Source organism: Lepidochelys kempii, chromosome 12 (assembly GCF_965140285.1).
Source record: "Lepidochelys kempii isolate rLepKem1 chromosome 12, rLepKem1.hap1, whole genome shotgun sequence".
Lineage (NCBI taxonomy): Eukaryota > Metazoa > Chordata > Testudines > Cheloniidae > Lepidochelys > Lepidochelys kempii.
Window position 1 is genome coordinate 26065014 of NC_136391.1, and position 22503 is coordinate 26087516.

At 40.7% G+C, this 22503-nt stretch overlaps 1 protein-coding gene across 4 annotated transcripts in view; it reads right to left on the minus strand.

The window, feature by feature from the left end:
* PDP2 (pyruvate dehydrogenase phosphatase catalytic subunit 2) overlaps positions 1-22503 on the minus strand; it is a 172953-nt gene that overhangs the window by 132133 nt on the left and 18317 nt on the right. For 2 of the 4 annotated variants that reach the window (XR_012154512.2, XR_012154509.1), the window contains exon 2: positions 10304-10421. The gene's annotated coding sequence lies outside the window, so the exon portion shown is untranslated. Of the gene's footprint in view, positions 1-4552; positions 6155-7850; positions 8453-10303; positions 10422-22503 lie in introns of those variants that run through there. The other 2 variants (XR_012154511.2, XR_012154510.1) reach the window with 2 other exon arrangements.

Sequence of the window (22503 nt, forward strand, 5' to 3'; positions counted from 1 at the left end):
TTTCTCATCATAAACATTGTCACAGCAGCTAAGCGTGATGCTACAAATAGACATTGTGACATCAAGGAAGGAGTATGCAGCAGGACTAGATGGACTGCTAAGGGAAAAGCAATCCTGTCTTAATGGAAATGTCCTTAATAATAAAGGAGCAAAGAAAAATGGAGGTAACATATCTGTTACTGGAGGTTCTTCGAGATGTGTGGTCCCTATTTCACACATGGATATGCATGCATACCACGTGCCTCAGTCAGTAATTTATTTGTTTAAACAAGCGATGTTCATTGGCCCCACACATGCGCTTGAAATAAATCTTTCCTGAACCCCTCTTCTGGCCTTCAAACAACCCCACAACATCTCCAAGCTCATCATCAGAAGCAAGGTCCCCACAGACCAGGACACACCAACTCAAAGTGGCACCAGACCCTCCCAGAACAACAGATGCAAAACCTGTAGACATATCTCCGCTGATGGTGATCAACACCCCACACAACATGGTCTTACACATTTCTATCACAACATGTGGTGTAGCTCATCCGGTGCATTAAATTCACCAATAATAACTATGTGGGTGAAAAGAGACAATCAATATGCTCTCAAACACACACACAGAAAAATGACAAAAGACAAAAAACAACACATCACCCGTGGGTGAACACTTTTCACAAACTGATCACTCTATATTTGATCCATCAGTCTTTATCCTCAAAGGAAACCTGCACAATACCTTCAAAAAAGACAAGCCTGGGAGCTTAAATTCATAACTTTGCTAGACACTAAAAATCATAAACTGAATAGAGACATTGGATTTATGACGCTTTTTATGACAATTTATGACAATGACAATAGCCCACTACCCCTACCCCAGCTACCCTCCTCCATCTCTTTTCCTCGCTATGACTGGAGAGTTGTTAACTGGCCACTTCACCTTGAATGGTCTCTTGAAATGTGTGCTAACTACTTATGCTAAACAATCTGTTCCATCTTGTATTTAGCTGCAACACTTTGGGTATGTCTACACTGCAATAGCTGATTCAGGCTTGTGGGGCTCAGACTACTAGGCTGTTTAATTGAGGTGTAGATGTCCCCCAGCCCAAATTGCTGTCTACACCGCAATTAAACAGCCCCATAGCCTGAGCTCCACGAGACCAAGTCAGCTGCCATAGGCCAGCCGTGGGTGTTTGATTGCAGTGTAGACAGACCTTCTTGAGTATCTTTCACAGACCTAAAGAGCTTCATTTAAGCTCAAAAGCTGGTCTCTCCCACCAACAGTAGCTGGTCTAATCAAAGATATTACCTCACCCACTGTGTCTCTCTAATATCCTGGGACCAACACAGCTACAACACTGCAAAAACTAACTGTATACAATATCTTTACAGCAATGATGCAGCAGAAAGGAGCTAAGGACACTGAAGATTCCAACTTGGACCATGCAGCAGTAAGAAGGAACTGGAGAGGCGCCAGCCCATGCCACCCTTTATGTCCTTGCTTTGGAGTATGAGGAGAGCTACAGCACACGTGCAGGCCAACGGACACAGCTTGTAAAAAGAATCCCGAACTCAGGGTCCTGGTATACATGCATACCCACGTGTTGAATACATATGGGGACCATCACTTGAAGAAAAATGTAATATGCTGTCTGTGTGTTTATATGTAGTTCCACAAATGTTTGTAATTTTTTTCTTTAAAAGTTTTCAATGAGTCATGAATAGTTTTTGAATTTTCCCTCAAAGTCACAACAATGACAGGGCAGAATTACATTCACAGATCTTAGTTAAACATTGGCATGTCAGCTAACACGCATTATCACGCTCTCTGGTGCCAGTGAAAAGGTATTACCATTCCCAGTGAGAATGGATATTGGCATTTTGTTTGCACCATGTTTTATTAGAGAATGAAACTGGTATTATCTGTAGTGCATTAAGATATTATATCTGTGTTATGGTAGAGGAGAAAGCAGTAGAAGTTTTGTGATCAACCCCCTGTTTTCAGGAGTTTATAGTTTTAGAAAAATTACATTTCAATTTGAATCTTGGTACACACTCATTCTGCAAGGGAATTTTTGTGTAGCTTGTTGAAAAACATGGGGGTTTGGGGTTTTTGTTGCTGTTATTAAAAACAAATGCAAAAATAGTTTGTCATAAGCACAGATTCTGTTTAAGTCATCTCTGTTTTAAAAGAGACTAGCACTAAGATATCCATCAACAAGACTGAGGATTCTGTGGGGGGAAACAAACAGACAAACATATTTTACTAAGATAAGAGATGAATGAGTGGGCATGAGGCTAAATTTCTAAGCCACCAGAATAATACAAAGACCTACCTTGATTTCAAGAGAAGAGACAAATGGATTCAAGTTTCTCCCTGAATGTTTGGACAGCACTGAGCACATTTTGGGTGCTACTGCACTGTAAATAATACTAGGAAAAATCATATTAATGAGAAATCCTCCACTGAAGTCAACAGAACATTTCTAGTCAATGAAGTTTTCTCTTGGATCTCATGAGGTGCTTCCACTGAAATCTAAGGAACGGTTAAAAAAAATCTATGGGCCAAATTCCCTGACACTGTAAATGGGCACAGCTCCACTGATTTCAATGGAATTACACTGATTTACATTAGCAGAGAATTTGGCCCTTCTTTTCTGAAAAGCTGAGCCAAAGTGAATATAAACAAGAATATACAAAAAACTAGATTTTAGCCCAACCTCAACCTAGACTTCCTGCAGGAGCACTAATGCGGGCACAAAAATTTTCAGGCCAAATTATGTTACGTAGATGCCTACATTATGAGCACGTCATATAAAAATCACCAGTTGCAGGTTATTGTACTGGCTAAGATTTGTCTGGCAGAGGTTGGCCACTAGTTGACTGACAATTATCAGCATGTCCCCACCAGAAGAAGTTGCCATTTTGTTAAAAGGAGATTTGCATTACCATAACCAAAGATGAAATGGATCAGAAGAACTCCACCTGGTGCAAAACAACCAGCCACTCTTCCAGAATTTAGATACTTAGAACCACAAGAGAAATTAAAATCCAAACAAACACTCTATGAAATTAAAAGCTGTTAAATATTGCAGCGAGACAGATTGAAAACAGATACTAAAACTGAACTGAACTGAACGCACCATCATTAGAGATTTTGCAAATACTTGTCAGTCAAATTTGCATTGTCATTGGTTTCTTCTAGAAAGAAGAAATAATAATCTGGAACTAGGAGTCATAATAGATTCCCCACTCTCTCGCTCCAGTTAAAATAAAATGGCATCCTTGCGCATTATGCCTCTACAGTATCCAAGAGAGACAAATGCTTAAAAGTCTTGGGATAGCTCTTCAGTCATGGCTGCAACAGGTGGGCCCATATTGCTACCCCTCTGAACATGCAAAACCCAGCATTGCACACAAAGCAGCATTTGCACAGGTAGATTGGGTAACCAGGCATACGAATGGTAGCTAAAGGACAGTTAAGAGTTTGTGTTCATGTTTATGAGTTCACTTGTTGTGTCCTTAGTTAAAGGGCATTTTCTGCCACTTCCCTGTTCTTATTACACTTGTTGCCTTGAAACTGGATTCACGTTGTGCCTTTTTCTGTTCCCATTACAATTTCTGTCACAAAAGTTAGGTTTTAAATCCTTGGTACACTCTATCAGAGGCAGCCTTAGTATAGCCTATTACTCTGCCCTTTTCAATGTCCTGTATGATCTGATTATCTGGCCGCTCCTGCTGTTCTCTCTCTGAGAAAGAGGAGGAATGCCAGCCTCAGGAACATGATGTAACAATGAAAATAAAAATAGCTAATAACTGTCCTTTGCAGATCATCAGAGCCCATTTAATGCCTCCATTCTCTCCAAGAAGACAGTCTGGAGCTGAGAAAATACTGTCCGGGTCATCTTATGATAAGTTTCTCAACTGACCTTTCAAGTTTTGGTTCATGAGGTCTGAAGCAAACAAGGTCCTGTAGGTTCACGAAGGCTTGGAGCCTGAGGTTCTGGTAATAAAATAACTACTTCAACTTAATACCGAGTGGTTGGATTAGGTGCTGTCACCAAAGCTTTCTAAAGACTAACTGCCCAGAAACAAAGTATTAGTCCACTAAGCTATCAGATTGCTGATTTTACAAAATTTGTTACAAATATATTTTTAAATTCATTAGCTTAAAAAAAAAACCCTCAACAGCATGTTTGGTTTACAAAGGAAGGAGAAAAGGAGTACTTGTGGCACCTTAGAGACTAACCAATTTATTTAAGCATAAGCTTTCATGAGCTACAGCTCACTTCATCATATACATCCGATGAAGTGAGCTGTAGCTCACGAAAGCTTATGCTCAAATAAATTGGTTAGTCTCTAAGGTGCCATAAGAACTCCTTTTCTTTTTGAGAATACAGACTAACACGGCTGTTACTCTGAAAGGAAAGAGAGAGAGACCAACACAGACCAGAAGTGGAGAAGTTGTGATTGCAGCAGCAGGAGAGAGATGGAAATGTTAGCAAAGAAGAAAAGTGTTCATTAGCATGTTCATTATCAATATAGGGCTGTGGTTCCATCTTGGGGTCCTAATAGCAACAAAGCTCTTTTAGCCAAGAACTATCCCTTCTTGTATGCCTGGAACGGGCCAAGCACATCTTGGACACTGCCACAAACGATAATAATAACAATGACAACTACTCAAGCTTTGCACTTGCAGTTTATGTCATCACCTGCACACTCCACTAGAATGACAATTGGGTGTAAATAATTCTACATTATAGATAGCTGCTCCTCGGTTATTCTGTTTTTAATGGCAACAAATTTCTCATAATGTGCAGTACTAAAGTTAGGAACTGGCACATTCCATATTTCCCAGATGGGCTTTAACTCAAACAAATGTTGTCACACTTTATACAGCTCCTGAAATATTTCTATCTTTGAACATTATTAACATCTGTAAAGGATCTGGGATCTTCACAGAAAACTATACCAGCAGAGTGTTTATATATCTATATCTCGATATAGATATATATCTTATTATTAAAATGAAGAGTGTACTTTATTTTGCTTGGTTTCTGTTGTAGGTGCTCTACATTTAAGTATGTTAATTTTAATACATGTCTGATGTGACATGATTTGACAAGATCTGTCTTCAGAAACAGTAATTGGTGTTAATGTAATAATATAAAGATGGAAAAATAAATAGAAAACCTACAATAGCAATAAAAGATTTTATTTCTGTTCATATCCTAAACAAAATAGGCATACACATTATTTTAATAACAGCTATCAAAACCAAACAACACCACAGTACCACAAAATGCCAATTTTCAATAAAGGTCCCAGCAATGACCAGATAGTATTTATGAAAGTCTCTGTAGCATTTTCAATGTTAAGGAGCCTTCAGACCCCTTAAACTGATTTCTGCCCATGGTTATACCCATATAGCCATATTGACTTCAGTCATTGGAGCTTTCTAGGAGTAACGTAGAGAAAAATCTGACCCCCATTTTCGGTGCATAGGGGCCTAGGCAGCTTTAGGACACCAGCAGCAGCTGTGCGCTCTGTGCCTTTTTTACTTATAGTGTCATGCAACCAAGCAATTCCCTCCTCAGCATGGCGGATGCCTTGGTTGAGAGGATGGGGTGAGGCTTTTCAGATTATTTACCTTTCAATACCTGCCAGGTCCAGCATTGCCATGGCACCAATTCCTCCCTCCTAACACAGTCATCTCTGAGCAATAGCCAGCATAGTAGCTTAGCAAACAAGCTCAAGTCCAAGCATGGATTCTCAACATGGTACAGTAGTATGAAGCACTACTTCTGCCAAAGAGCACCCAAAATCAAAACAGACCTCTTTTGACTGAGTCACAGGACTAATAAACACAAAATGTCACGTTCTCATAATAAAAGACTGTCCTGCCATGAGTCAGTTCCCCTAATCATATGAGATGCCATCAAAGAACATTCACAATATGGTGCAATTAGTCAGTTCCCCCAACAGTATGTTAGGCTCCTGGAATCCTCAAACAATGCAGTAAACCATGCAACAGCACAGAACAGAGCATGGTCTCTAATATAAGAAGAGACATTGGTGTGTATTCACAATGGGGCTTGATATGAACAAGTTTCCAACAAGGTTTGATCCAATTTTCCACTGGGTGGGAGGCAACATGAGTCAGTTCCAACTGTGGGATAAGATACAGTTGGAACCTAATTAAAATACACCAAGAAACAAACATACAGAATTAAGCTTAGTGGCATTCAGATCAGATTGTCATACCGTGTGTTACGAGTCAAATTCTGTTGTAGTTCTACTCTGCCACTACGACATTATTAAAAGTTTCTAACATTTAGTCCATTTCCCAATATGTGAGTCAGTATTAATTAAATAGGTGATATTAGGAACCTAAAACATTTAAACAACAGGTGTTCTATATGTTTTCAAAGTAAGCGTTTGCATTACAAAAAACCCAAGCAATTTAAATGTTCGGGCTGGCATGCCAATCATTAGGTCACTCTGCTGCGGGGTGGGGAGGGGAATAAGACTATAGAATTTTTGTTATAATGCAGTTGTGGATGTGAAATTCTAATTAGCATAGGGAAGGAATGAAGTCATGAGAGCAGGGAAAATAGAACTAAGGACTCCTATGTTCTTGTCCTGTGCTCTGCCACCAGCTTGCTGTGTGAAAGGCAAGTCAAGTGACCTGCTGTAAAACAGACATAATACAGTACTTATCTACCTCACAGGTTTGATCAACATTAATTAATGTTTATGAAGTGCTGAGATCCCCAGATGAAGACAGGCAAAACAAAAGCTGGGACAAATATTCTTCAAGTTGGAAGAATATTTTTCCTCCCTTGTATAACTCAGGCTATGTCTACACTGCCAAGTTTTTTTGCTAAAAGTTATACCACTTTTATTAAAGTGCTTTAATTAAACCGCTGTTGCATGTCCACACTGTGCTCCTTGTGTTTCTGGAATGCATCCACACTAGCAGCTCTTGCAACCAAAAAGAGAGCAGTGCATTGTTGTTACTATCCCACTGTGAAACTGACCACAGGGTGCTTTGGGAAGGGTTTGCAATGCCTCATGGGGCAGGCACAGCATCATGATGCAGGTTTCTCAATCCCATTGTTTCATGGGCATCCTACTAGATTGCCAGATGTTCTTCAACTGAAGTGTGTGTGGGGGGTGGGAGAGTGTGTGACAGGGAGCATGTGTATGGGGGGGGGGGTGGACTGTGTTGGGGCAGAGTGAGTGTGTTGGCATGCTGTCTCCTAAGTTCAGACAACCACAGCCACTGTTCTGAGGTAGGGGGAAGAGGAAACAACGACATCAGCCCCCATCTCCCTCACTGGCTTTGCACAGAACAGAGTCTGTCTTTCACACAAACACACACATCCACCCCTGCCTGCCTGTGTTCATAGTGTGGAAGACAGCAGGAGCATTCCACGTGAATGATTTGCTCATGGGCGGCAGGTAGCATAGGCAGGGGAAGGCTATGCCTCCCCAAACAGCCTGATGTGGCCTTGCCCACGCTCCACCCCCAGGTCGGCCCCTCCTGCCTGCTGTTCCCATCCCTTTCTCCTTTTCTGGGGCCAAGAGGCTGGAACGTTGGTGTGCGCACAAGACCCAGGGGCTGGGGCCACGACACTGCTCCACCCGTCCATCCAACGCTGGGACCACACTGCCCGCCCAGTGCTGGGGGCACTCTGGCCGTGCCGCCCGCCCGGCGTTCCAGGGTGGGGGCACTCTGGCCATGCCACTGGCCCTGCATGCTGGGGCCGGGGGCGCTCCAGCTGCGCCACCCGCCTGGTGCGCTGGGGCTGGGGGGAAGCAGGGGAGTGGTGGCCGCAGGGGGTGCAGTGTGCTCTGGGCTCCGGCAGGGGTGGGGGGGAATGGAAGGGGAGAGGCAGGGCCTTGGGTGGGGGGAGGGGCAGGGACTAGCCTCCCCCAAGGGTGCATTCACCTGCCTCCCATGGATTTGCTCTTTGTTTCCCAGAGCGGAGCAGCACAGCATGCAGAGCTTTGAAAGAGGAGGGGCGTATGCCTGCCGGGCTGCTGAGTTCAAAACAAGGAGCAGAGCACAGGAATTGTGGGACACTTCCAGAGGCCAATTACAGCAGTAAAAGCAAGCAAGGTGTTTACCCTGGCACTTTGCGCAAAAAAGCCTTATCACTCTCGTTGAGGTGGTTTTATTACAGCGCTGGAACCGAGGAGTTTCGTTGCAAAAAGTGACTTTGCAGTGTGTACACCTCTGCTGTGTCATCACCAAAAGCTGCCTTTTGGTGGAAAAACTTGGCAGTGTAGACCAGGCCCCAAAGTTGAAAAGATTTAGTTTTCACTATTTTTAAAGGGTTGTATCTCTTTCTCTCTCCCTCACACACACACACACACACGCACGCAGTCACACCCTGTTCTTACCTGAGACCAAGTATGGACCTTTTTAGGCTCAAAGGATTTTTGAGAAAGTTACCAGCAGCTGAACGAAGGGGAAAAGTTAGAATAGACAGAGATTCTCAATCATAACTTCAATACAGCATTTTGAGGGTAGCCACAAACACTGCCCCATATATTGCCTATCTCCTTGGGCTTCAAACCCTGAAGACAGAGTTGAAACTTGTCAAGGTGATCATTTTCTGAGGCTCTTTTCATTTGCTTCTGTGTCTCAACAACTGAATGCCCAGTGAAAACAATTTTTTAAATGCACATCATTTTACATTTATTCAGTTTTCACGCTCAATTGAGCACCACCAGATGGTTTTCATTTTTAAATCATATATTTCAGTCTACTAGTATGTACACGTGTGTATGAATGTAAACCTAATTACACATGCCATATTATCTATTTGATTTTTTCCTCTTCAGTTTTTAAAAATATACCACCATAATTGTCTCTGGGCACAAATCATAAAAATATTATAGACTTAATCACTTTTAGTTAAAAATAACCACAATGCCAGAATGTATCCACTGAATATAAATAACTGCTCCGATTTTCTTTTGGAAAAGCCAGATGGGCTTTAACATGCAGGTGGGCTTGAGAGCCTGAGCCACAACATCTACATTGCTATTTTTAGTGTGTTAGCTCAAGCCCTGCTAGCGAAAGTCTGTCTACCTGCCCTGGGAGGCTTGTGTAGACGTGCCCCTATCGTCTTTCAAGACCAGCTGCATTACAGTAATCCAATCTGTAAGTCACAAAGGGACAGATGAATGTGACAAGGGCCCATGTCAGAAAGAACCGTTGCACATCAAGCAGATGAGAAAAAGTATTTCCAGGAGAGCTAAGTCACCTAGGACTCCAGCAGCACCTCAGTGACAAAGACTGAGAAAACTCCCTCCTCACTACACTCTTGAGATGCTTTCCTCAGCCAGCCAGCATCATGTAAGCCACTCTCTTGGCCAGGCACTGTAGAAGCCGACACCATGCCACCTGGATTCAGCAACAACAAAATGAAGAAGTGTCTGCTTCTCTAGTGCCTGGCCAAGAGAGTGGCTTACATGACAGCAAGATTGCTGAGGCTCCATCCTGGCAAGACTGGTATGATGTACAAACCTCCAAACAGGCATGTTATAAATCACTGAAAATAGACATCAACAATAGAAATAATGAGACAATCTTTAAAAAGTGTGAACAATTATATTGTCATATAAAATCGGTGTATGATAAATTCCCAGTATGACCAGTGATGGATCAGAGGCCCATTGGTGCATAAAGGTTTTGAAGATGAGTCACAACATACATTGCTATACAATATAATATTTTTATGAACTCCCCAAAAGCCTCATTCTTTGTTTTCTCTGAGCTGACAGTTTCAGTATCACACATGGGTGAGCCCCAAACAATTAGGAGGTTTGTTTCTTACCATTCATCTCAAACTTATCCAAGTTATTTTGGTTTGGTTTTGAAACCCCACTTGAAAACCTTATGAGACCAGGATTCCCCCCTTAGTACTGCTTGGTATTAGTCAGGTCCATCATACTGCAAAAAGAGTCTTTCCCTTGGTATATCTGCTTTAACCAGTAAGTACACAAGCACATAAAAGTAATGATTTTAAAAGTCCAGACATTTTGCAAAAATCAAAGTTCAGATTCAGCTCAGTGAAAATTTTAAGCAGTTTCTTATTTTATTTGAAATGAGTCATTCACCCATGGTACCCAATTAAATCTGAGTGGAATCAGATTATAACATGCTATATTGGGCCACTGATGTCAATATCTAATCTGCTATCATGCAGGTCAGCATCCAATACAATACTATATAAGCAATTGAAAACATGGTCCTACAATGGAAAGTGTTAGGCAACATTCTTAAAATGTGGAGAGCTATTACCTTTTGCAGCTGCAGCATCTGTTCTTTGAACCTTAAAGCGATTGGTCTTGGCAACGTAGTTTTCTAACTGGACAGAGTTCCTTTAAATAGTGCCCTCAGAGGATCAATTTCCTGACAGCTAGAAAAAAAATTAGCAGAAGTTTAAAATGAGAAAATATTGAATTGTGTCCACTCATGATACGTATGTGAATATTTGCATTGCAGATTATGCTGTAAAAAGTCATATTCTATTGTTCTGATGTGAAAGAACAAGGCTCCTATGTTAGGAGGCCATTAGTTTGTGGTCAGGATGATGAAACAGGACTTCCACAGAAACTCTCCAGACAGGAGGAAGAGAGCATTCCACTTCCCAGTCCAGAGCCCTGGCCCCTAGACACAGCTTGGTGGAGCAGAAGACAGCAAGTCAGGGATCCTGGCTTCCATTCCTCGCTCTGCCACTACCTTTCTGTTTCCCTTCCCACCCTTTGTTTGTTTCATCTATTTAGACTGTATGATTTTTGAAGCAGGATTGTCTCTCATTCTGTGTTTATACAGTGAATACCACAATGGGGCTTAATGGGACAACCACAACTAGGACTTCTAGGCATGACTGTAACACACAACAAACAACAATGGGAAAGACATTTCTAAACAGCTCTTCTAAATTGAGCTGCAGTTCTCTGGATCTTTGCTTACTGACAACTGTTTAGTATTGGGCATGTCTGCTGCCACTCAAGTCCCACATCTTATACTCACCTTGGATTTATTTCAGACACTACACTGTCATTGCTCAGATCTTAATGTTATTTAAAGAACATGACATAACTGAGTTACAGGGAAAATAGTTCCATTGAAAGGTTTTGTTGGTATCTCTAGAACAGTGTTTCCCAAAGTGGGGTTCGTGAACCCCTTGGGGTTCGTGAAATATTACAGGGGGTTCCCGGGAAAACATTCCCTAATGGCAGACTGAGCTGTCCCTACGGACCCCGGGCAGCACGGGGCCAGCAGACTGGAGCCCTTCGACTACCAAGAGCTAAGCAGATCAAAGCAAGCATACCTGTCACACTGAGGAGATTTAAGAAATCAAGACTCATCTTATAAGAAATGGAAAGAGAGGTGGGTATTTTTTGCTGTTTTTAAAAGTAAATAGGCAGCTAGTATTGTTTTTTAAATTATTATGAAGAACAAGCTTAAGCTTTGTTGTAACGTGTGTTGTTTGCCTGGACTGCTCAAGACCTGAATGCTTGGAGGAGGAGGAACTCTTTGAGTTGGCTTCTTAAATACCTTCATGCTGTTTCACATCTGATACTCCTTGATGAAACATAGGAGCCTTGTCTTATAACAGGCTTATTCAAAGTGATACAAGCTACGAAAGTGAGATCTTGGAAGCGTGTTGCCGTTTTCATAATGTAATACAAATACTGTAACGATAAATAATAGTGTGTAATAAACATGTCATAAAAACAAATTTTATATTTCCAAGATCACTGCTTTTATAATTTATACTCGGGTAAAGGGAGAAACTACTTGGAAATACTCATTTTTAGGAGGGGGTTCACGAGACTTGACATTTTAGTGAAAGGGGTTCACAGGTTGTCAAAGTTTGGGAACCACTGCTCTAGAACCATCAATAGATGTAATTCACAACAGTCCATCCACTGTTTCATCTCTTGTCTAATAGCAACCTATGGCAGAAAGTACAGAATTAAAATGAAGCTGTTCTAGGAAGATAGCAGTGGGATGGGTTGATTCTTCATCCCATAATTCTACATAGTGGAAGATTACAAATCCTATAAGGAAAAGGCAATAGATCCATTCCAACTATAGATAAATTATAAAATTGTAGAGCCTTCCCTCAGCATAGTACAAACACCATGTCCAGTCTCCCAGTTTAGGGTATCGTTTTTGCTGAAGGAAAGTTGTACTTTAAAAAAAATAAGATTAACACAATCCCTCTTGTTTATTAATTTAAGACACAAATGCAGGGCAAAATAAATTAACTGAACTGAACATATAAATCCAACCATATTTGAAATCAGCTATAAGAGATTGGTTAGGCCAACAAAGATTTCATGTCTGTTTTGGATAAGACAGCTTGGTGTTACTGATTTGCCGTTGGAAAACATTCTGTCGAAGGGTCAGTGCTTTAAACTTCTGGAAGGTATTTTATGCCAGATGTTTATTCAAAGCAGCACTTATGCACAGTGTTTACCATTGCTCTCAATCCAAATACTCTCCTGGATTGATGCAGTAAACCTTTAGTTTTCAGTGGGAGTAGATAATTTTAACAATTCACAGGTCTTCTATTAGAGTTCATTATGCCATCAGAAGCCTGTCTCTTACTGCCCCTTTTATCTGACTCAGGCTGGGCAGTGGTTTTACAGGCTGTTTCTGGCACTGAAATGTTGCCATTAATAGAAGCATCTGCCTTCCACAGATCAGAAGGGAGGGCAGAGCTGCTTTGCACCAAGGCTTTCATTTTTTGCAAGCCTCATCTCTGAAGGTAGATAATCTGCTATACCACAGATGACCAGTTTGTTTCCATCACATACTCTCCCTGCTCATTCCATAACATTCACTAGCCCAACTTTCCTTTATATTCTCTCTCACTTCCCATAAACACTCCCTTGAATCCCTCTCTTTTCCAGGTCATTTCTTTCATCCTCCATGACGATACCAAAATAGCCCATTTGTAATTTAATGTCCATTTGGTTTAGAACCAATTAGCTAAATCTTTGCCTTCTTTTCATCAGTGCAAAACTTCTGTAGATCAAATCGTGCTGTTCTTCTGATTGCCCTTAATGAGCTAGAATTTGTCATCCAGGTGGCTCCCAAATTTTATGTATAGCATCTTTTCCAACAATGAATTCGTCTGTTTGGAAAACAAGGTTTGACTGTGCTCAGAAATAAATTGTAATGAGCCACATCAGCATATACTAGATGATGGTAGTGCTGAAAGAGGGAAATGAATACTTCACGCTCATTTATGAGTTCAGAGTTAAAATGGAAATGGGCACAGAACAAGGAATGATGGAAATATCTGTTCCTCTGACTTTGCAGATGACCAGAATTTTTAGGTTTGCTTTCATCAATAATCCGTCAATAACCTATCCAGTTACAGCTACTGCAAAAAAGGGGGAAATCCTAAAAAGCTAGTTTTGTGCGGCCATGAAAAAGGAAATAGAAATAGCACCACTGGAGTCCAACAATGTTAATGTCTAATGTAATTTGCATCATTTACATACACACAATGTGCACACATAATTTTAATTCTCTCATGCCTTTAAAATGTATGGCTCATTAATGGGCTTTAGATTAGGTCTTTTAAATCAGAGGGAGCCTTTCCATTTGACTTGAATGGGCTTCGAATCAGGCCCCAAAAGAAGTATATTTTAAAATGTTAATAATTATGGTTCCCTCCCAGTCCACTAGTGAAACCTCAAGTAACCACTCAAGGAAGAAGAGTGAAACAATCAGTTTCAAGTAGAAGTGGGTCTTTAACCAAAGGTCAAACAAAACAATATGGGAAAATCAAATCCTCTGAGACCTGTTTCAAGACATTTGGTCCTGCTGAGCCATCCATACTACTTCACGGAAGCTACTGGATCCCACTGAGAAATTGCTACAAAAGGTTGACCAGCTCAGAGGAAGAGCCTGCCATAACAAACTTCCTGCATTAATGGAAAGTATTTATTTGTATTTAGATTCTTTGTCTTAAAAAACCAAACAAATTGGACTTGGAAAGGGTCTTAAACCATCCAACAAAGAAAATAATAGGTGAAATCCTGGCTTCCCTCAAGTCAATGGAAAATCCCCACTGATTTCAGTAGGACCAGGATTTCACCTAATGAAGCCATACAAAGAGGAAGCAATCTCTTTAGGAAAGCATATACATATTTTCAACTGTACTATTATGAATAAACAGCCATTTTTTTGTATAAACGGATCAATAGTTCTTTTCAATTTAATACCCACTCATCTTTACATGCACCTTTCACAGCTTGGAACGTGCAGTGCAGAATGTATACGTTACAACAATGCAAAAATATATTTAAATATAAATTATCAAGAAATTGTCATGTGATTATGCAAAATTCTGCAACTGTTCAAAGATTTAGGTTCTACTAAACATATCTTCAAACCAAACACAGTTGAAGTGCAGGCATTAGGTTACCAATATGTGGAGTTTAAATTGGTTTGCTGGCGTTTACTAAAGAGAGGGTAGTAATTATGAGCAGATGGTGCACAATGTATTACCAGCATCTTGTGCTTTGTATCTGTGAAATGTAAGAGAACAAGTCTCTTGACCGAAACAGAAATTGCAGGATCATGTAAAAGAACAGTAATGAAAATGAAAGATGAGGAGGATGGAAAGATACTACAAAGCAATTACTTTTATTTTAATAAAAATTAATGAGTGAAATCCTGGCCTCATTAAGTAAATAGAAGTTTCTCCATTGACTTCAATGTCAGGATTTCACCCCAGGTGTTTTCCCTAAATTCCCTTCTGCGTACAAACCTTTTCTAATCCCCTTATAACGCCCAAGAGAATGAAAATGGCAGCCAGCATAAGTTCAGTCCTCATGGACCTTCCCTAGAATATCGCTAATAATCACACTGCTTAGCCCTTGATCCTGCAAACACATAAGCAAATAAGTAACTGTATGGAGGTGAGAAGGACTGCTCATGCAAGTGAAATTAAGCACAAGAATAATTTCAGGATTAGGCCTTTAGGCATAGCTGTGAAAATTCCTACTACTAAGGGTTCAAGACAATACAAAGAAAATACATTTGTTTTTTGGTACTGTATTTACACTCTGCAGCAGGAATGTGCACAGATTTAAGAACTTTGTATTTTTAATTTTATCTCACTAATTTTATTGGGTAGTGTGATCTACCCTGTCTCTGACTTCTTTGATTATGCTAAAGAAATATTATAAAGAAAATAATTACACTATTTTTAACTCCTTAGAAACTGTTGCTAACATGAATAATAGAAAACTGATAAACGAAGTAGAAAGGGAAGCTGTTAATTCTGCAGTGGAAAATTATGCTGAACCCTCTTTCTGCAATGCCAAGTTTCATGTATGATTTTGCTTCTGTTTTCATCAGCAGGATGAATAAAAGATGAGCTGGCAAGTGGAGAAGGCAGAAGTATCCATTACTAGGCAGGCAAAGAAAATAGTACTAGAATGGCCTTAAAAGCCTGAGTGAAGAAACCACTTAAAAATTGATTATATTAACTACCCAGGCCAAAAAAGGAAACAAAGGTAACCTGGGACACTCTCCTTCCAGTCAGTGGCCTGGAACATGACACTTAAGTGATTTTAAAGTCCAGATAAGAAAGCCTCTTCCTCTGTTTGAAATGTGTAGGTTGGGAAAGGGGAATGCTGAGTGCATTGGGCTGGGAGCATAAGTTCCATAAGCATATTTGTTTGCAGATTTTATTAAGGAGCATGAAGGAGGACCCAAGTAAATCCCAGCCCATGATCCGAACTCCATTCTATGTAAAATCATTAAAGAATCTATTTGTAGACATATGGACCAGAGGGATCTATTGCATTACAGCCAACATAGATTTCTGAAAAAGGGCATACTACAACTATATATATATATACACACATATACATACACACATATATATATATATAGCCTTTTCAATAAGTGATGGCAAATAGAGCCTACTGTCTGCTATTACCATAGGTAACAAATGTGGTAATTGTTTGCTTAATTCTTATTTACAAACTTAGCTCTATAAGTAGGATAGAGGTCCCAGACAATATTTATCAATACATGCAGCAAGACCTGATGCTGTACTACACAGGAAGCTCATGCAAGACATAGCTAGAGTCTCTAAGGCAGAGGGGGGAAAAAAAACCTGACAAACAGGAGAGTTATTAGCATATTGCTATAGCAGAATGAGTGAGATACACTGATCTTATATATTGACAAATACAGTCTTCAACATGTGTGCATATGGTGAGAATTATGAAGAATTTGTCTTTTCCATGTTTTGAATAGGAAAGTACAATATTTAAAAGGTGGCCTTTACCAGAACAGGGCATAGCAACTGGGCTAAAACACCATCTTAAAGTGGATCTTCACATGTAAAATGTAAATACTTTCCCCTTCAGAAAAGACAAGTCCTTGCTACACCGTTTCATTATTTAGCATAGTGTTTAAAATACACATAGGCTCAAAATCAAACCCCAAATCCAGCCCACATCTGACTTTAGAGTATGATCATATCTAGGGAAGACTGAATCCATACCGAACATTTGGAAACTTATTTTTATTTCTCCATTAATGCCTGTTATCTTAATCCTAGTATGAATTAGTCAAATAGATTGGTGAGATCCTATTTATTTTCATGGTAAAAGTGCAGGATGCCACAAACATATCTGAATCTGGACTTTGGGATCAAACAGAAGGTGAAGCTGGGCTGTTTACTGTGGTATGAGGAATAGAATCAATAGCTCTGGTCCTCGAGAACTTGAGTGCTTCGATTATTTGCTCTGCTATAGTCTATCTTAGTGTGGGAAACTGCAGCACTGACAAATAATAACTACCCCAGAAAACTGCCTTTTCCAAACCAGGCAGGATATAAGTCACTATGTAAGCACCTCATTGATTGGTAGTTTATCTGTTCCTTATGTCACTTGATTTAGCGATCAACAAATGAACCTTACATTGCGTACACTGTACGTACATCTACATTGCAACAAAAAGCCCTCGGTGCTGAGTCTCAGAGCCCAGATCAAGTGACTCGGGTTTGCAGATCTAAAAATTGCAGTGTAGACATTTGGGCTTAGGCTGGAGCTGTGAAACCCTGCGCAGTGGGAGGGTCCTAGATCCCAGGTACCAGCTGGAGACCGAATGTCTACACTGCAATTTTTAGCCTTGCCACCCTGAGCCCTGTGAACTGTGTCAACTGACCCAGGCCAGCCATGGCCATGCCACAGGTCTTTTATTGCAGTGTAGAGATACCCTGTGGGCCCTGAGGATAAGGAGGACACAGACTACAGCAGTATTATCAATGATCTCAGCAAAGTTATTTTCTAAATGGGAATAGCTTTGCTTAGGAACCAACTCATGACTTCCACAGTAACTAACCCAATACTGCTGATCATTTTAAAGTTCAAAAAAGAGATGCTGCAGCTGCAGAAGGTAATAGCTCTCCACATTTTAAGAAAGTGTTTCCAGGGACAAGACTCTAAATAAGCCCGGGGTGTAAGAACCTCCAGCTCTACAGCCACCAGTTTTGTTTCAGGTTATTTTTAATCTCAATAACTAAATTATCCAGGCCTCAAACACTGACACAGCATCAGGCTACTCTTTTAAAGATCAGCACTCTTTAAGTGCCCCCTGTGCTGCATCCTGATTTTGCATTAATACAAAGACACATAGACGCATATACAAAAGATGCAGCAACAAGATAAAACTCAACCAGTTGTTTGGAGAAGCATTCTTATCTGTGCGTGCTTTGTTAGGGCCATATGAAGTTCATAGATCTGCCTGTGAGTCTCCTGCCCCTCTCCACAGCAGGCTTCTGGGGGAACAGAAATGCATCACAGTATAATAGTGCTTCTAGGCCATAGCTTTTTACTGCCTCACACAGATAGATTGAATAGTACGCAGGGCTAAACAGTGACCATCTGCAGCTTTTTGAATGTGCTAAAGTGGGAGCTAGAAGTAGGGATGATGCTACAGCAAAGTCTTCCCCAGGCTAGGGAGTTTTGTCCTTTTCCTACCTGTGTGAATTAAGATTCTTCAGGAAATTCAGTAGGTTCTGCCTGACCTCAGTGCTATGTGGTAAGGTCAGGATGAGGGAGAAATTTTCTCCTAAACTAGGGCAATTTGAAATAATTGGACTACAGAATGCTGACTTGAACCAAGATAGACTGTGAGAAGCCAAGAGATCCAGCAGGTAGAGACCACGATTTCAACAGCCAATTCAATAGAGGAGCTGTAAGACTGAAGTGTATAAGCAAATTTGGCCTCCAAAATCACCATTTTATGTTTCAAATGTAATTTGAAGTCACTGAAAAAAACTATAGCATTTTGTCTGCATTCCACACATCCACGTGGAAACAGAGCCAGAACAGTGAACAGAGCTTTCAGAGAGAGAGAGAGAGAGAGAGAGAGGAAAACAATCACCGCTATGCATCATTCCTTCTGCAAGATCAAACACTGACATCTTGTGGTTGATGTTCATTCCACGCTTTTAAGTTCTATCTACAAAGAACTGCTCACCAAACCATTGCAGTTTGCTAAAATGAACATTGCAATGAAGCTGTCATGCAGAAAAACCTGATGGAGGGGCAGAAAATGGAGGTGATAAAGAAGCCACTGAAAAACTATACAAGTTGTTTCAGAAAGCATTAATCGACAGCACTTGTAACAAAATAAAAAGGGACTGGATCAATCAAGGGCTTTCTGCTACTGCCACAAGTTCAAATCCAACTCAGTGTATAAGCGACAGCAGTTGTTCATTTCTGATGAGTATTAGGTACCCTGGTTAGAATAAGTGTGGTGGCCTCCCCTCAGTTTGTAGTGCACAGCTGATCTCAAAACCACCACAACAGGACTCTTCGAGTCTGCACTGAGACAGCAGAGAAGCCAAGTCAGCAAGCAGAGTCTTTTCCAGTCCACTCTCTCTCTCTCGTCTCGAGGTGATATCTCTCCCAGTGCAGGGAGGACACGTTGGCAGGGTAACGAGAAAGAACAAGCCATGATAGCACAGGCTATCCCCATGCTGTGGATAGAGGGCTTCTAGTCACCGTTTAACACCTTTCAAGAGCACTAAATGCATTTAAACAGTTAGCAAAACTAAAAACTAAACTATACTGCTAGGTTTCAGAGTAACAGCCGTGTTGGTCTGTATTCGCAAAAAGAAAAGGAGGACTTGTGGCACCTTAGAGACTAACCAATTTATTTGAGCATGAGCTTTCGTGAGCTACGGCTCACTTCATCGGATGCATACCGTGGAAACTGCAGCAGACTTTATATACACACAGAGATCATGAAACAATACCTCCTCCCACCCCACTGTCCTGCTGGTAATAGCTGGTAATGGAAATGGCCCAACTTGATGATCACTTTAGATAAGCTATTACCAGCAGGACAGTGGGGTGGGAGGAGGTATTGTTTCATGATCTCTGTGTGTATATAAAGTCTGCTGCAGTTTCCACGGTATGCATCCGATGAAGTGAGCCGTAGCTCACGAAAGCTCATGCTCAAATAAATTGGTTAGTCTCTAAGGTGCCACAAGTCCTCCTTAACTATACTGCTGTTATACATGCCATATATATGGCATGTATAACAGCACTATTCAGAACATGCTCCATGGGCTGATTACCTCCCCACAGATTGTTTGAGCTCTTCCGCCAGATCATGCATTTCTCACCCCATACTATGGGCCACATTTCTCCTTGCTGCTCCCTCGGCTTTACTTTAGAGAAGTCAAAAGGCAGAAGCAGGTGTTATTTCCTCTTGTGAAGAGGAAAAATTTTTCCAGAAAATATAGACTAGTTTTTATTTAATTTCAATAGGAATCCTTTCCCTCCCCTTCTCTCCTCCCCTCCCCCTACCCATCCACCTCTATTACTCCAAGAAGCTATTTGAAACAACTTGTGCTCATATGCACAATCTTGCTTTTAGTCATTCCTCAGTTGTGGCTTAGTAGTTAATTCTATACAACTATGACTGTGGGACACTTTTCCAGGAGACAGAAAAACAGATTCACTGAAGCTTATATCAATATTCTTCCCTGTGGCAGCCCCGGAGTAAAGAGGTTTACAGACAGAATTGTCAAATAAAAAGAAAGGGACATGAGAACTGCATATCCCATCTTCCTCCTGCCCTCACCCCAAGAACATAGCATAGTACCTAGAGTTCATGTGTCAGGAACTGGATATTAAGGGTTAAGTGAACTCCCACTTAAGTGATCTTCCAGCTGGTGCAAGCTTACTAGTTTTAGAGACTTTACATTGTGCCACAAATAAACTCTTTTCAAGAGAAATTTCTCATTTTTATATGCTTACTAGAATACCTAATTTCAGCAAACATTTTCTGAAAGCTATTTTAATGACTGTTTACCTGCAACTGAGCACCTGCTTAAATATTTGTAAACATACCAATAAAAAAGCCTTAGCCACACATGTAAATTTTTAATTTACATATGTACACACACACACACAGAGAAAAGGAGTCTTTACGTATCACTTTCTTCATGACAAAAATAGTATGTTTCACTATCTCAGAATTGCTGGCAAAAATGTACGTTCCATGTTGACAGAGTGGGAAACCCAAACTCACTACATTTGATTAAAAGCTGGAAGACAAACAAATAGCAGAAGGGCCCACTCAGGCTTTCTCCCAAGAGATACTAAGTACCCACAACTCCCATTTAGCTTACTGGAAATTGCAGGTGTTTAGCATCACCCGGTTTAAGGCTAAAAGCAGCAAAGGATCACTTTGCCCTTGTGATGATGCTAATCTCTTATCCTTTGTCAAGTCATTTGTGCATATTCTTCCCCATTCTATCTATGGTATCTTTAAAGCGGATGATTCTTAAATTTATTTTTTAAACCAGAGCTTGTGCATTTGACAGTTGTTCGCTATTGATGGCTTTGTTTACCATTTACATTTGGAAAATTATGGAAAAAAGTAAAACCTGTGTGTAAGAAACAGCCTGAAGACAAGGACATAGTGAGCAGTTAGAAATATTCCTTAGAAACCTTAACTGAATCCAAACGTGAGAATAATTTTATTCTGGGTTGTTTTGCGTTCACAACAGCAATCCCAATGTTTGAGACTGAAGAAGCAGAAGAACCTTCCTCTCAGGCCACTTCCGCAGAATCCCACTGCCTCCCAAGATGCCCCCATCGCCCTTCCATAGATCTGCACTTTTAAGTGACAGTAAGTTTCTACATTAGTTGCCAGGGTATTGCCAGTTTAACAGCAGACTCCAGGGGGCACCTCCACTAGCTGAGAATAACATGTGAAACACTGAGTAATGAAACTAATGAGTTCAAAAGACTATCAGAAGCACATTCAGTGTCATCACCCCAATACTCTCCTATACACCATATACTATTCAAGGATAAGCAGGAAAAACACAGTAGGTTTTGAACCCCTACTATACTGAAGTGAAAAGTAAGTGCCTGAATCACAATACTACCCCCTTTCAAAGGCTTTAGAAAAGGAAATTTAGTTTTTCTTTCAGTTAAGGACACTTCCCCCACCCCCTCCACCTTTTTCTACGTGAGACACACTGATTTGTGTTCTTGCAGTCTTCCCCGGGTAAGGCCACCACTGGTGCGGAGCCTTCTTTCCTCTTGTGGCATATTCATTGCAGCACTACTTGGAGAAGCTGATTGGTAAGCTTGTACTCCCTCTGCTGGCTACTCCATTAAAGATCAGGCAGAAGGTTGTTTTGTTTTGTAACACCAGACTTCCACGGTGAGAGAATAGTAGAACGGGATGGATAAAAACGGATTTTTTTTTTAAATCAAGTTAGATTTAAATTGAATTATGTAAATTTTCTTTAAAATAAAATTAAATCTGAATTTAATACAAAACCTATTATCTCTTAAATCATGTAAATAAATATGCTCAGTCTATGAGCTTCTATCAAAAACTTTGCATTAAAGGCTGATCTTCTACGTAAAGAATGAGATGATTTTCCCCTGTCGAGCTCAAGCTTTATTAATAGAGCACAACACATCATACACTGTATGAAGGGCTTGATCCTGTGGGGGACCCAGGGGCTGTGCTCCTGGGTGTAAGAGACTAGAAAACTCATCACAGGTCTTTGACTCCAGGAGACATCAGCAGGATCATGCACTGAGGCCACCAGGGCGCTCTCATATTGCTATTTTATAGTTTCTCCCTGCCTCACCTTTGATTTACTCAGTTCTCAAATTACGACTGACGGTTTATGTTTCCACTCACCTGCAAACTTACTCTCCAGTTCATGGAAACACAGTGACCTGCCTAGTAACTTCCAGACCTTGCTTCTGGATGGTATGGGCACTTCAAGCAAATGGCCTTGCTCCGTCTCCTTTCATGTGTACACAGAGATTAAGATACAAACAACCTTATCTTTGAAAACTTGTGGCGAACGGGGGAAGTCCCGGATGACTGGAAAAAGGCTAATGTAGTACCAATCTTTAAAAAAGGGAAGAAGGAGGATCCTGGGAACTACAGGCCAGTCAGCC